General features: G+C 36.6%; 1 long non-coding RNA gene across 1 annotated transcript; it reads left to right on the forward strand.

Moving 5' to 3' along the window:
• The first annotated feature begins 10,560 nt into the window (after window positions 1-10,560).
• Window positions 10,561-12,500, forward strand: LOC147655835 (uncharacterized). Its single transcript, XR_015276537.1, has 2 exons — window positions 10,561-10,741; window positions 12,191-12,500. It is a non-coding gene; the product is annotated as an uncharacterized LOC147655835 (long non-coding RNA).
• Window positions 12,501-13,257: the final 757 nt, after the last annotated feature.

Genomic DNA, 13,257 nt, shown 5'->3' on the forward strand with positions numbered 1-13,257 from the left:
ATCCTTCAATTAACAAATCTGTGCCAGTGTCATAATTAAAAAAAAAACCCACCAAAACAGTAGTAGGTGTATACTTAACAGTAGCCTTAATAGAGTACTGAAATATCTGAAATATTGTCAGGTCAAGTCTAGACATTAGAACAGAAAGTGAGCTTGTCTCATCATCTTAAGGTTATGCCTTGGCAAAGAACTGATAAGGAAAAACTGATGAGATAGAAGCTAGGAAATGAGCATACATCTAGTGCAGAGCCAAGAACAACAGGAGACAGAATGCAGGAATTCTGAGAAGGAAACCGGTATGGGCAGAAGGAAGAACCACCTGTAGCTGGGACTGACCAAGAGAAAGGAGAATGGTTTGCAGTTGGGGCAGGTGGTAAACACAGAATTAAGCTCAAAAGCTCAGGCAAAAGGGGATTCAGGGAGAAATTACTACAACCTTTCAATACTTAAAAAGGGTGTAGGAGAGAATTTTTTTTTATCAGGGCCCATAGCAATCACATAAGGGGCAACAGTTTTAAACTTAAAGCAGTGGATTTAGATTGGACATAAGGAAGAAGTTTTCTGTGGTGACGATGATGGGACACTGGAACAGGTTTCCCAGAGAAGTTGTGGATGCCCTATCCCTGGAAGTGTTCAAGACCAGGTTGGATGGGATTTTGAGAATCTAATGGTAGTCTTCCTTGCCCATGGCTCGAGCATTGGCCTACATGATCTTTAAAGACCTTTTCCAGTCACAACCGTTGTGTGATTCTAATTTTTGCGCAGATATAGTGCCCCATCAAAGGTTATGTTATCCACATAGCAGGCTAAGTGGAAGTTTGCTGTCAGCCTTTGCTCCATATGTCTTTTTTTTCCTTAAGTGCACTTGACTTTACAACTTTAATAACAATCTTTCAGCTTAGGGATTTCTATCTACCTTTGTTGAAGTGTGTGTGGAAAGCTATAAACTATTTTCCTTTTTTTCCTTTCCTCATTCCTGGAATACTTCGATATCTTTCAGTACTTCAGTAATCAACACTGCTTCCCAAGGCACCATATGAACAGAGGTATGTTTGCAAGGCCTTTATGTATCTGGGTTGTACAAATTGTATACAAGTAGCCTGGGAAAATTCCAGAAGAGGACTTTCACTCATGTTGGAATCTGTTAGAATTTTGAGACAAAACCAAAACAACAATATAATACATCTTGATTATAACTTTCACCAGTATAAAGCTGACAGATGCAGCTCCATCACTTTCTGTGCTAGTTTTCCATGTAGCAAGCTAAAGAGAAATTAGAAAATGAGGAAGAAGTGATGCTAAAGACTTGCTTTCAACTAGTTCTCTGTAGTGCTGAAGTTTCTGGACATGTTACCTCAGCAACATAAGTTAAAGCTGTCCCACAAATACATTATGCTGCATTCAGGCTTCATTGGTTATCTGTGAGAGACCTTTGCACCATGCTGCTCTAATTCTATTTGTGTGCTGTGCAGACTAGTCTGTGACTTTTAAGTCAGAGGATCATTAGACAAAATAATTCCTTGTGTGCAGCATAAATGATAGAATTTCACCCAGAGATTTCTGCATCAAACTGTTGTAAACTACGAATTAAAACCATTTCATTTGATGGACTTCTGAGGTTCCTTGGCTTCTACGTCATGCTCACACATCAGCTTTCTGCTGGTAGCACTGGTAGATTGACCCCCATGCCTGGTGAGTGTGAATATTGGGAAAGTCTCACTTCCAGCTACCTACCAATTTTTTTCCCCCCCAGGTATCTCTATTATCTGAAGGGAACAAAGAACTATCCAAAAAGTTAGCAAAAGAAGAGAACATGTGATTCTAAACAAAAGGTTTGGATTTGTTCCTAATGAGGTCAACCTGCCTGTACTTCAGCAGAGGCTGATTAGCAAAGGGTCAGGCTTTGCTCACTGAATAGCATACCAATGAAGCTCACTGAACAGCTTCAAGTACCATTTCTGGATGATGCTCTTTAGCTTTGTTTACAGCATAAGCACTTTACAAGAAGCATTGTGAAAAATGCTTCTAGGTTTATACATTAGGAGAAAAGCACAGTTCTCAGCAGCACATATTCTCTATTTTTAGAAATTTTTTTTAAGCTGTTGCATAGTCAGGTTTTCTGGAATGATGGTTTGTGGTAGCCTTATTTATATTCATGTATGCCTTCTTTGTAAAGAAAAAGCTTTGTAATATGACCAGACAGATAATATATGTAGATTCACTATAGCAGAATTAGAACAGATTAAATACCCTCAGTATGATTTTAATATTTAGAAGGAACTTCACTTCTTATGTCTGGATAGTAGCAAATTCTAATGCTGATGTGACATGTTAATAGTCACTATTTGCAACCAGAATAGCTTCTGAAATCGTTGTTATTTTAAAACCAGCTGGTTTTACTGCTATTTCTGTCTTCGTATTATATGTCTGTAGCCACACATTGTATAGATCTGTGTACATAAAATGTATCATGTACATTTATATACATTTTATATACACATTCATTTTACTCTTTAACAGACTTAAGTAAATTAAATACATTTTTTGCTGCTAATCAAAAATACTTAAGGACACTTCCAGAATTTCAATATTTATTCACTGTGTTAAATGTAGATTTAAATATCTTACTCAAGTAGCAGAGAAGCTATGTTTTTGGCTACAGTTTAGAGTAAGGAATTCTTACTAAGTGCAAAGGTGCTTCTCTACACTTGCTACTGTGGCAACTGTAACTGTTGCAAATAACCAGGATGCATTTGGTGATTATCGTTGTTGAAAATTGTTAGCTTTATAGTCAACACATAGATTACTTGTAAGCAATTTGATACAGATGAATGTTGTGTACATTATTCTTTATTTTTCTAAACAAACCCAGTGGTTTCTTTGTAATTTTAAATAGCTGATTTGCATTCATTTCTTAACAATTTAAGTGTATAATTTTACCTTTGTGATTTCAGTGCCTCAAACTGTGAAGCAGTGAAAAGGGATCAGTGGACAATGCAAAAAAAACTAAAACAACAAAACAAAAATGAGCCAATAGTAGTAAAATCATCCTCTTTTCACATATATGTTATGTTAAAAGTCATCAGGCACTGCCTTTGCGGCTATACAATGGTGCAATATTGATAGCAAAGGTCTGTTAAGGGTCAAGATATATCATTGCTAAGGTATCACCAGCTTGCACCATGAATCATTGTGCATTTCCTGCAATGATGCCACTCAAAATCCATTTCTATTCTAGTTCAGAGTGTCAGTTTTGCTTCGCTAGAATGAAGAAAGGGAATGCAGTATGGTTAAATCTGATGGATTATAAAGCAAATCCACAATGTATATGACTGATTTTACATGGCTATTTTATCCAAAATTCTTCATTTAAATTCAACCTTGATATGTTCTACTTAAATTTCATATGAATTCTAATAATAATTTCACACTGAAATAGCATATAGCAATCTACACTTAAAGTAGCCTATGTTAATATAATTTTTTCAGAATTTTTTATAATTTGAAACTGCCAGTGTACGCTGAATGTCTTAGAAATACTTTTGACTTTATTTCAAACATCATTGTTTATGTTTACTCTGGATTTGTATGATGTTAGTTTATAATTTATGGCATTGTTTTCGTTGAGAAAGAGAATGTAATTAATTACTCTTACTGTGCTTTTTAAAAGGTATATATAGTGCTTTTAACTTTGAAGCAAGTTTTGTGCTTGTTTTTGTGACTCTGAGAGGTGGAATACTAGGTAGTGGCCAGCAGAGGAGCAGACTTCGCTCCAGTAACTCCAAGACAACTTTAAGTGGATTGTGGTGGCATGTGCAACCAAAACCAAGGCTTTGATTTAAAGCAGGAAATCAGTGATCTTTTCTGTGTCTTTCCCAGTGTTCTATAGGATTATTTTTGCCCTTCCTGGCTGCAACAGTGTGGACATGCTGACTGTTGCAGGAAAGAGAGGATGCATTTTGCATGTAGGGCAATCAGTGGCTACAGAAGATCCATTATCTAAGCTATTAAATAGTTTATGGCATGAGTACATAGATGCTCTCCACTGAGACCAGCTTCTATTGTGTTTCCCATTGTATGAAAGGTAACAAGAGCCAGTTCTGACATGAATGATTTCTGTATGGCTAAATTCTGTATAGACAACATGGATAAAGCATATCTAGGGAAACACAGAAACCAGAACTAAGTTGCTCAATATCGTTCAGCAAAGTCAAGAATGGAACTGACATCTCCTGGGTTCCAGTCCAGTTTGTAACTATTATTCTTCAAGCTGTGTAGCTCTTTTTTTCTCATATGTGTGTCATCTTTCATGTAACCTGTGCAAAAATCTGAGAAGCACTCACAGCTGTACTTGCTATTTAGCTAATTGAAAAAGATCCTGCAAAGTGTGGTACTGACTATGTTGAGGAATTGTACTGAACTGTAGCTAACTTGTGATAATTTGTGAGTTAATCTAAACTGTGAATTATGCAAACCTTTCAGTTTGCTTGGCTGCAGTGGAGTACCTGAGATAATGTAGTGTTCTGCCCTCTATTATTCGTGCACTTACTTTCTACAGTCATCTGACTACAAGTACTTTCTCAGAAGAAAGTACTGTGTATGTATCCGTATTCTGTAGCCTGATTTACATATGTTGTGCTCTGAATCATTTCCCATTCTCCTTTCATATCTCTGAATAATCAGATGTTGACATTGGACCAAATAGTGAGTTTTATTCCATAAGGGAATTCTTGTTTTCAGGCACAAAATAATGTGTTTAAAGACTGTTTCTTACAGTCATTGTAACTTTGTGGGATTAGTGCCTGGTTATTGGTATTTCACATCAAGAAATTTGACTAGTTAAGGAACTTTTGGAATTATGTTCATTAAAGAGGAAAGGCCAATAAGTTTCCATACTGTAAACAGGAAAGCTTCTAGCAGTGACTTCTCCAAAATGAATAATAGACACAATTTTAGCATGTATGAATTCTGCCCTACTTTTTTCTGAATGACTGCATTTCAGGAGATGTGAAAAGAGGAAGCCACTTGAGAATATTTGGGTTTGACTGTATGAATTCACCATGCACTTGAATTAAAAAACTTCTCAGTTGAAGGTTTCATCATTCAATTTGTCTAGACAGATAACAACATCTGGAAACAAAGGTCTTCTAATTAATTTTATTTCGTGACTTGAAGGAAACTAAATTGTATGAATACTCTGTGTTCCAACTGTTCTCAACAGGAGATAGTGAGAATCATGGTGAGAAAACTAGTAATTTAAAAATATTTGACATTCAAGTCCTCAAATTTCCTACCAAACTAAAACTTATTTCTACGAAAGCTTTATGTCCATAATTGAACCCATTGTCCACTGCTGTTATTTTGACCTTATTATGTTTCTAATTTCCACCAGTCAGGACCTGTTCCCTGACTTAATCTGTAATTGAATTTACTCAGTTTTGCTCCAAATTTAGGCTTGCTGTAGCTTCATTACTGTCTTTTGTCTGCCTTAATCTCCATTGATGCAATATAAACAGACTGTTTTTAGTTGAGAATTTGCTTAGCAATGGAATCTGTAGTTAGTAACAGTCTAAATCTTTATAGACAATGAAGATACACATTTTTGTGTATATCTATCTATATCTATATCTATATCTATATCTATATCTATATCTATATCTATATCTATATCTATATCTATATCTATATCTATATCTATATCTATATCTATATCTATATCTATATCATATATATATGTCAATTTTTAACTTAATATAGTTGAAATCTTAGCAGTCTAATTCAAGAATCATTATTAGTCTAGATCTTTTGCAGGAAAAAATAAAGAATAATAATGCAGTTAAACTGCTTTACAAACACTTTTTAGCTTCTCCCCATTTAGGACAGTTATGCTCCCCTTTGAACTGCTCCTTAGTGTCCCAAGGTCAGTGGTTTGCTTCTGGTGGGGTTGTCAGCAGTTGTAGTCCTGTCCTAGGAAGAGCAAGATGTTGATGACTCCATCTTCTTCACTCTAGGACCCACCATTCAGGATAATTTTTCTACATTTGCTGACGCACTTTTACTCCTTTGCCTTTACTTTGTTGGTTTGCAGCTCCACGAGACATCTGGATTTATAATGTATGGTGTATTTTACATGTACTGCATACTGGTTTTTTGCTCTCTTAGATACCTCTCACCCCAGTTTTGTCCAGATCTGCCTTTTGTTGCTGATCATGGCTGAGTTGCTCATAGTTACCTGTGCCAAGTAATCCTCATCTCTTACCATCCCATAGCTGAATTCCTCTATAACACCTCTTGTGTTTTAGGGCACAGCTCTCTTATGGACCCTACTGTCTGACCAAGCCTGTATCTCTTCATACTACATCCTTATGTTAGTCATGTAAGTATCTCAGTACACATTGAGTGTACACTTTTTACAGCTATCTGCATAAAAATATCCTTGTTCAAAGACAAATCAAAGTAAAACAAATTAGAGGTATTGAACTGGTCAGTTGGAGGAATCACAAACACACCTGTTCCAATTGAAACAAAGATGTATTCAGACAAAGCACAGCTGACAAGCCTCAGGACTTGTGAAGCCTTGCAAATTCAGTGTGAAGTTTGTGGCCTGTTGGTGGTAGTAGTACAGCTGTATTGCAGAGCTGTAAGACTGCAGTTTCCAAAACTTTTAAAAATGCACTGACTCTTCTTCCTGTACCCTGTGTACTGCTCTTAATGCCTTCAAAACTTCCTTAACACCATGGCAATATTTCATGTCAGAGAAGAAGGAAGACCTTGTTGCTGAAGTCTGGTGTCTGTGATCTGTCTGCTGTGTGACCAGCAGTACTCATTTAAAGAGGACTAATGTTTCAGTGTTTCCATGCTTGCCAGAGTGGTGAAGTGTGTTGAGTTGCTGAGCGTGTGGAGAGCCGTCCTTCGGAGCAGCGAGCAGCACCACTGCAGGGTGAAAAGGAGTGGATGAAAACAGGCAATGCACCTCACAACACAGAAAATTAGTCTCTTTGCCAAAGACATGGTTTGGATACAGAGGACTGGGCATCTGGTGCAGCCTAAGCTGAAGTGCTGGTCGATGGGAAGAGACCACTGGCTTGGTCAACTGAGCAGAACATGCTCTGTGGTGCTCCAACAGTCTGTGGGGATCTTGGATCCTTGATGGCAGGTCTCCATGAGGAATATTTTGATTATTACTGATTGTAGGTACTGAAAAGATCATGACTATGAGGGTACTCTATTGGAGAGTGGAATGTCAGACAATTTGCTCTCTGAGCTTGCTTATGGTTTTCTTATTTTTATTACCTAGTCCTCAGGCAGTACAAGGATGGAGTTGTTCCACAGAGTACCTTCTTGAGCTTCTGCCACTGTGTAATACGTATGAATTCTACAAATATATGCATAAAATAATTGAAACCTTAAATAGAGACACTGAAACAATGTTTATTGATACTATTTAGAAAGGTTTTAAAAACTTGTTTTAATTAGCAGTATCTGGAATCAAAGTTTTGCATTCTTTGGCAGGATCATAGTGATTAATTCTTTACCTTTTCTTAGGTAGGTCACAATACAATGGAATTACACAAGATGATTTATGTTAGCAGAACATGTCAGTTTGATGTAGTGGGTCTGACACTCTCGCCCACAGCTGATGACACAGCATATGCCTGAAGGGCTATGGATCTACTATCAGTTGTGAGCCTTTGTAATCCAGTTGCAGTCAATGAGAATAGACTGTGGACAGCAGTGTACCCAGCAGAAGCAAGACTGACCAATGTTTCACCTGTTGGCAGTGTTGGTATGAATGGTCCTCTCCTGAAGATCTGTAGGAGCCAGCAGGAGCACAGTAAACCCCAGAGACTTCTGTAAAAGTCTACAATGCAATCTGTTAGTCCTAAATTATTTTGTGCTGAATGGATCATTTCTGCAATTAGGTATGTATTGCAGAGAGAAGGCATTAAATAAATGAGTGAAGTGTAGCACTCTGTAACTGCAGACAGATATTTTAAAAAATGTCCTCAGTGGGACCTAAATTAAGGTTGACCTATTTGTCATCTTCACTTCTTTGAGACAGACATTTACCATGCTCCTTTACATACAGTTTGAATACCCTCTCTGAATAAGAAAGCCTGGCAGTCAATTAGGGCTTTGCCTTGAGTGACCTGCCCACTGACTTAAAAGATTAAATGATGATGCAATATAGTAATTTTTTTATTGAAAAATAATTATAGAATGGATAGAAATAGATGTTCCTGACATGAAGGAGTAATGGACAAGGAAAAAAAAAATGTTCCAGTTAATCAACAGTGAACTAACTTTTTCTACTCCTTTGCTCAGTAGGAAGTCACTGCTGTGAGACATTCTGGTGAAAATCAGTGGTAAAATTTTTTTTTTATCAATAGGAAACTCACTTTGTGTTCAGATTTCACTAGGTGAAACTGAGTATACTTGACAGAGCAGAAGTTTGGGGACAGCTATTTAAAAGGTTGAGTAAACCCAAAACAAGACAATAATAATTGAGCACTGTTCTGCTGAAATCACTACACATTGTGGAATATTTGAATATCTGATCAGGCTACTTCTCTGCAATTTTATTTATTTAGACATGAGACTGCCCATACTCACAAAATGAGTATTATAAGTATTCCTAAGAATGAGTCTCCTCCCTTATGCATTTTCTGAACCACATGACCTTTGCATTGGTACATCTAGCACTGAGGTCACACAGAGAAGATCAGGATATATTGCTATAGAACCTGGGGATCAGCAAATCCCTAGGAGGTGTTGTAGGGAGGTATTCTCCCAGACTTTTCTTACCAGTGCAACATAGAAAAACAGGTAATATTACTGGAATATAGAGCTATAACAGCAAACAAACACCCAGCATACTGATACTGTCCTAGTGACTACTTAGGGAAAACTTTGTGGAAGCTGCCACTATAGCAGCATTTAGGCAGCTGACTGTTCATGTAATGCAGGAAGCCTGTAAAGTATGTATAGCTTCTAATCAAACTGAGTTTTGTTAGAATTAGTAGCAGGAAAAATATCATCTCTACATCACCACAACTTTGCTCAACTCATCAATTTTTAACCTAACTTTTTATCCACTTCTGTTTCAATTACTTCATGTATTCCTGCTTGTATTTGTCAGCCTGTGGAGAGAAGATAGTATATGTGGGGGAGAGATTCATTTCCTCAGGCTATTTTTCAAGATCTGTTATTTGATTTTGTGTATTCCTCTGTAGCTGCACTGGTTTTTTGTATACCTCAGAAAGATCTAGAAGATATTCTTAGTTCTTCAGCCAAGCATGCTTGGCAACAAGCTGCATCTTTTTGTTTAAAAATGAAGAGGGTTACCCATCTTTTTTGAAGTGTGGTTGTTACCCCTCTGTTGTCTCATTTCTGTTTTACAAGACTGCACATTGCAAATGCTCTCTGTTTACTGTTTCAAAGAGACAAGCTGAATGTGCTGCATTCAAATAAACTTAAAAATAAAATATTGAAGGGTATCTTAAAACGTGTTTAACATAATCTGTAAAAGAAAGCCCAGTGAATTTTGTACCAAATTTCTGTAATCATCACTGCAGCACATACTGCTGTTTTTTTCCTAAAGCAAATTATATCTATCCTCTTCACTAAAATGCATTAAATGCTTGACAGTAATTATTTTACATGTTTGCTTCGTTAGCAAGTAAAATATTAAGGCTTAAATACCCCTAATGGTAGGGACTGACATCCTGTAGCTTTGACTTATTTGTATGTTTCTAAAAAGCCTTTGGATTTCTTGGTGTTTCAATATTAGTCTTTCATATTTGAGAAGGTTTTTTTTTTCAAATATTTTTCCATTTGGTTTTAGAGAAAGATGAAGGTTTTTAGTATGTGTCACTGGGACAAAGCAGATGGTAGAGAAGGTAAATGTTTTGAAATGTCATTATTATGTTGGAGAGTTTTGTTTAGACGAGAAAAAGCAGTTGTATTTTTTAATGTATCAGAGGATGTAGTGGTAATTTGCATTCCTGTACAGCTTTCAATTTAAGGCTCTGAAAGGCTTTATAGACATCAATAACTAAATCTTTTTGCACCCAAACTAGGTAAAGATTAAGATCCTCATCTTACAGATGCAAAAGCTATGCAGAGACAGATGAGCTAGCAAGAGCTTTACTCTTTTACCCATAAACCAGGGCTCTGGTGAAGGTTTTGTTGAGTGAAACAGCACATGTCATGGATGAGAACAGCAAATTCTTGAGAAATGTTGTAGACCTATTTCACTTCAGAATGTAAGATCAAAGTTTCTTGAAATTTTGACTTGTATTGAGGTATTTACATCCTCTTTCTTTTCTCAAAAAGAAGGTCTTACATCTTCTTGCTATCTTGTATCTAAGAATATTCTTAAGATTATTGTTTGAAAAAAGAACCTTGTCTGTGTGTTCCTGAAGAGAATCCAGTTTCCATGAGCTTGTCTCACTTTCTGTTCTTGCTACTTATCACCACAGTTAATAATTTACTTAAAAAATAAAACCTGGAAGCAGAAAAAATAAAATCTGGAAACAGAAATTTTGACCTCATTCCTAGGTGCTGTTGATGCTGCTGATTGCATGGATATCCAAGTAGCGCCAGTAGAAAATTGGAAAAAAACCCCCAAACTGCCAAAAGGGCAGAAACTAGAGTGGTGAATGAGGATGTGCGGATCCATTTTTGCAGAAAAGGACTCAAGATGAACACGAACCAGCAATATGTCCTTGTGGCATAGAAGGTAAATGGGATCCTGGGCTGCATTATGGGGAGTTTTCAGAGCAGGTCAAGGAAGGTGATCCTTCCCCTCTGCTCAGCACTATTGAGGCCATACCCAGAGTGCTGTGTTGAGTGCTGGGCTCCCAGTGCTAGAGAGATGTGGATATTCTGGAGAGAGCCCAACAGAGACAGTCAGACAAAGGGTCCCAAAGATGATGAAAGGACAGGAGCATCACACAAAGCATCACACATAAGAAAAAAGGCTGAGGGGGCTGGGGCTGTCCACATGTAGAAGACGGGGCTGAGGAGGCCCTTATCAAAGTGTACAAACATCTGAAGGGAAGGTGTGAAGAGTACCCAGCCAGGCTCTTTTCAGTACTGCCCAGTGCCAGGACAAATGCCAGTGGGCACAAAGATGAAAACCAGGAGTCTCTGCCTGAACACATTTTCAGTATGAGGATGACTGGACATTGACACAGATTTTCCAGGGAGATTGTGGATTCTCCATTCTTGGAGCTAGTCAAAAACTTCTGAACATGGTCTTGGGGACTGTGCTCTCTAGGTGGCCCTTCTCGAGCAAGGCATTGGCCAGATGACCTGCAGACATCCCTTGCCATTCTGTATTTCTCTGAATATCCATTATTTGATCAGTTTCTCTGTATCCTTGGGGTCTGCAAAACCCAGAAGTTTAGAACTGGTCTGCAAAAGTAAATTTTTAATCACTGCTATGGATGTCAGAATTTCCTGCTCTAATCACAGATTGTTCTACACATGATAGTCATGAAAGAATATGAGAAAACTGCAGGCTGGCATTGGGACAGTTTTTCTGAATGTGAAATTTCTAACTTCTCCTGTGTGATAGTCTTTCTTCATGGTACTGAGTACACATGGAAAGACTTCCTTTTTGAGTTTTCCAGTGGTAAAAGGGAAATGGTACAATGCACTATTGAAAAAAACAGATAAAATATAAATAGATCATGAAATGTGCTATTTAAGAGAACTGTCTAACAACAGTCATTAAATCAGTCTTTTTTTCCTTAGCTTGTTATAGTCTAAAAATTGCTCTGTAAAGAGTATTAGGAATGTGGAAAAAAAAATCTACAAAATGTAAAATCAAGAATTATGGCATAATTTGGTCTTATATTACTCATCATGTATTTTATGAAACTGAAAAATAAAGGAGCATGGAACTGGTAACATTTCAGAGGGCTGAGAAAAACTGCTCATAACCTGCTAAAGCAATGACTATAAAGTGAATGCTTTTCTCATATTTAAGTTTATTTATTAGATAAGGGAATTTATTTATATATTATTTATTAGATTAGGGGAAAATGGTAAAGTAAGCTGTATTTGTAACATCTTAGTACTATCTTATTATATTATTAGTAATATCTTTTGTATTAATACTGCTTCATTTTGTATTGCTTTCATGACTTGTTTTTCTTTTTGTGTATATGTGTGTATCTCTCAGAATCTCAGAGATGGAAACATTCAGCTTTAGTGATCCTGTAGAAATGTGCTCTTTGCAGGGAGTGTTGGATTACACATGAGAGTGGAGACTTCCTGTCTTCTGGCTGAGCTTCTTGGAACGTGTCATCCACTGCTACACAGCACTACCTAGCTTTTTAAATTTATGAATTTTATGCTATTTGATCAGTTTCTCTGTATCCTTGGGATTAGAAAAGTCATGTGAGAATTATTTTTTTCTTATTAAGAAGTAAAACTATATATGTTACATGAGGCCTGGAAAAGGTGAATAAAATCTGATCTCTGTGTTGTTTTAATCTTTTATCTTGGACATTCCCAACTACTGGAGTATAGTGCCCTCCTTCACACACATTTCCATCCTTATTTAGGTGCACTTTGTTTACTCAAACTTTTTACCATCCTTAATTTTAGAGCTGTAGGGTCAACATCTTTCTGTGTAATTCTTCTTTCTAAATGTTCAGGGTGTTGTTTATTTGTTCACTTCTTACAGAAAATTTGTTGATGTTTCAAAAAATGCTTATTTTGATCTTTGTTATTTGGAAAGTTGCAGGCATTCCAAGGTGTCATCAGATGTTCTCCAAAACCTACTGACAGTCAAACTTACTAAAATATCAGGATTTTTATTCTTAAGGACATAACTAAGTTTTTTTAGAATGCAATGATGCATGAAATATTATGTCTTCTAAAAACAGAGAGGTATGTGAGGTATACAAATGCTAACCCTCTAATTGTTTTTTATATCATTTTACTTGCCAATACTGACAGAAATGTCTTTGTTGACTTTCTATAAATTTCTGTTAGCTTGTTAGCATGCTCCTCAGGTCCAAATGTAATAATGTCTTATAAACACATTTAGACTTTAGTTTTTCTTTTTTGATTCTGGACAGTGTCATTTGCTTCCTGACTGTTAGACTTTTTATTTAATATTCATTAGCCTGAAACATTCCATGAAAAATGTGCTGAATGTGAATTTTAATATATTTCAGAGACTTAATAGATATTAATAGAGAAATAATACAGTAGCAGACACAGACCAGATTACAGCTTGTA

The sequence above is a fragment of the Cyanistes caeruleus genome, chromosome 1 (assembly GCF_971803275.1).
Source record: "Cyanistes caeruleus chromosome 1, bCyaCae1.hap1.1, whole genome shotgun sequence".
Classification (NCBI taxonomy): Eukaryota; Metazoa; Chordata; class Aves; order Passeriformes; family Paridae; genus Cyanistes; species Cyanistes caeruleus.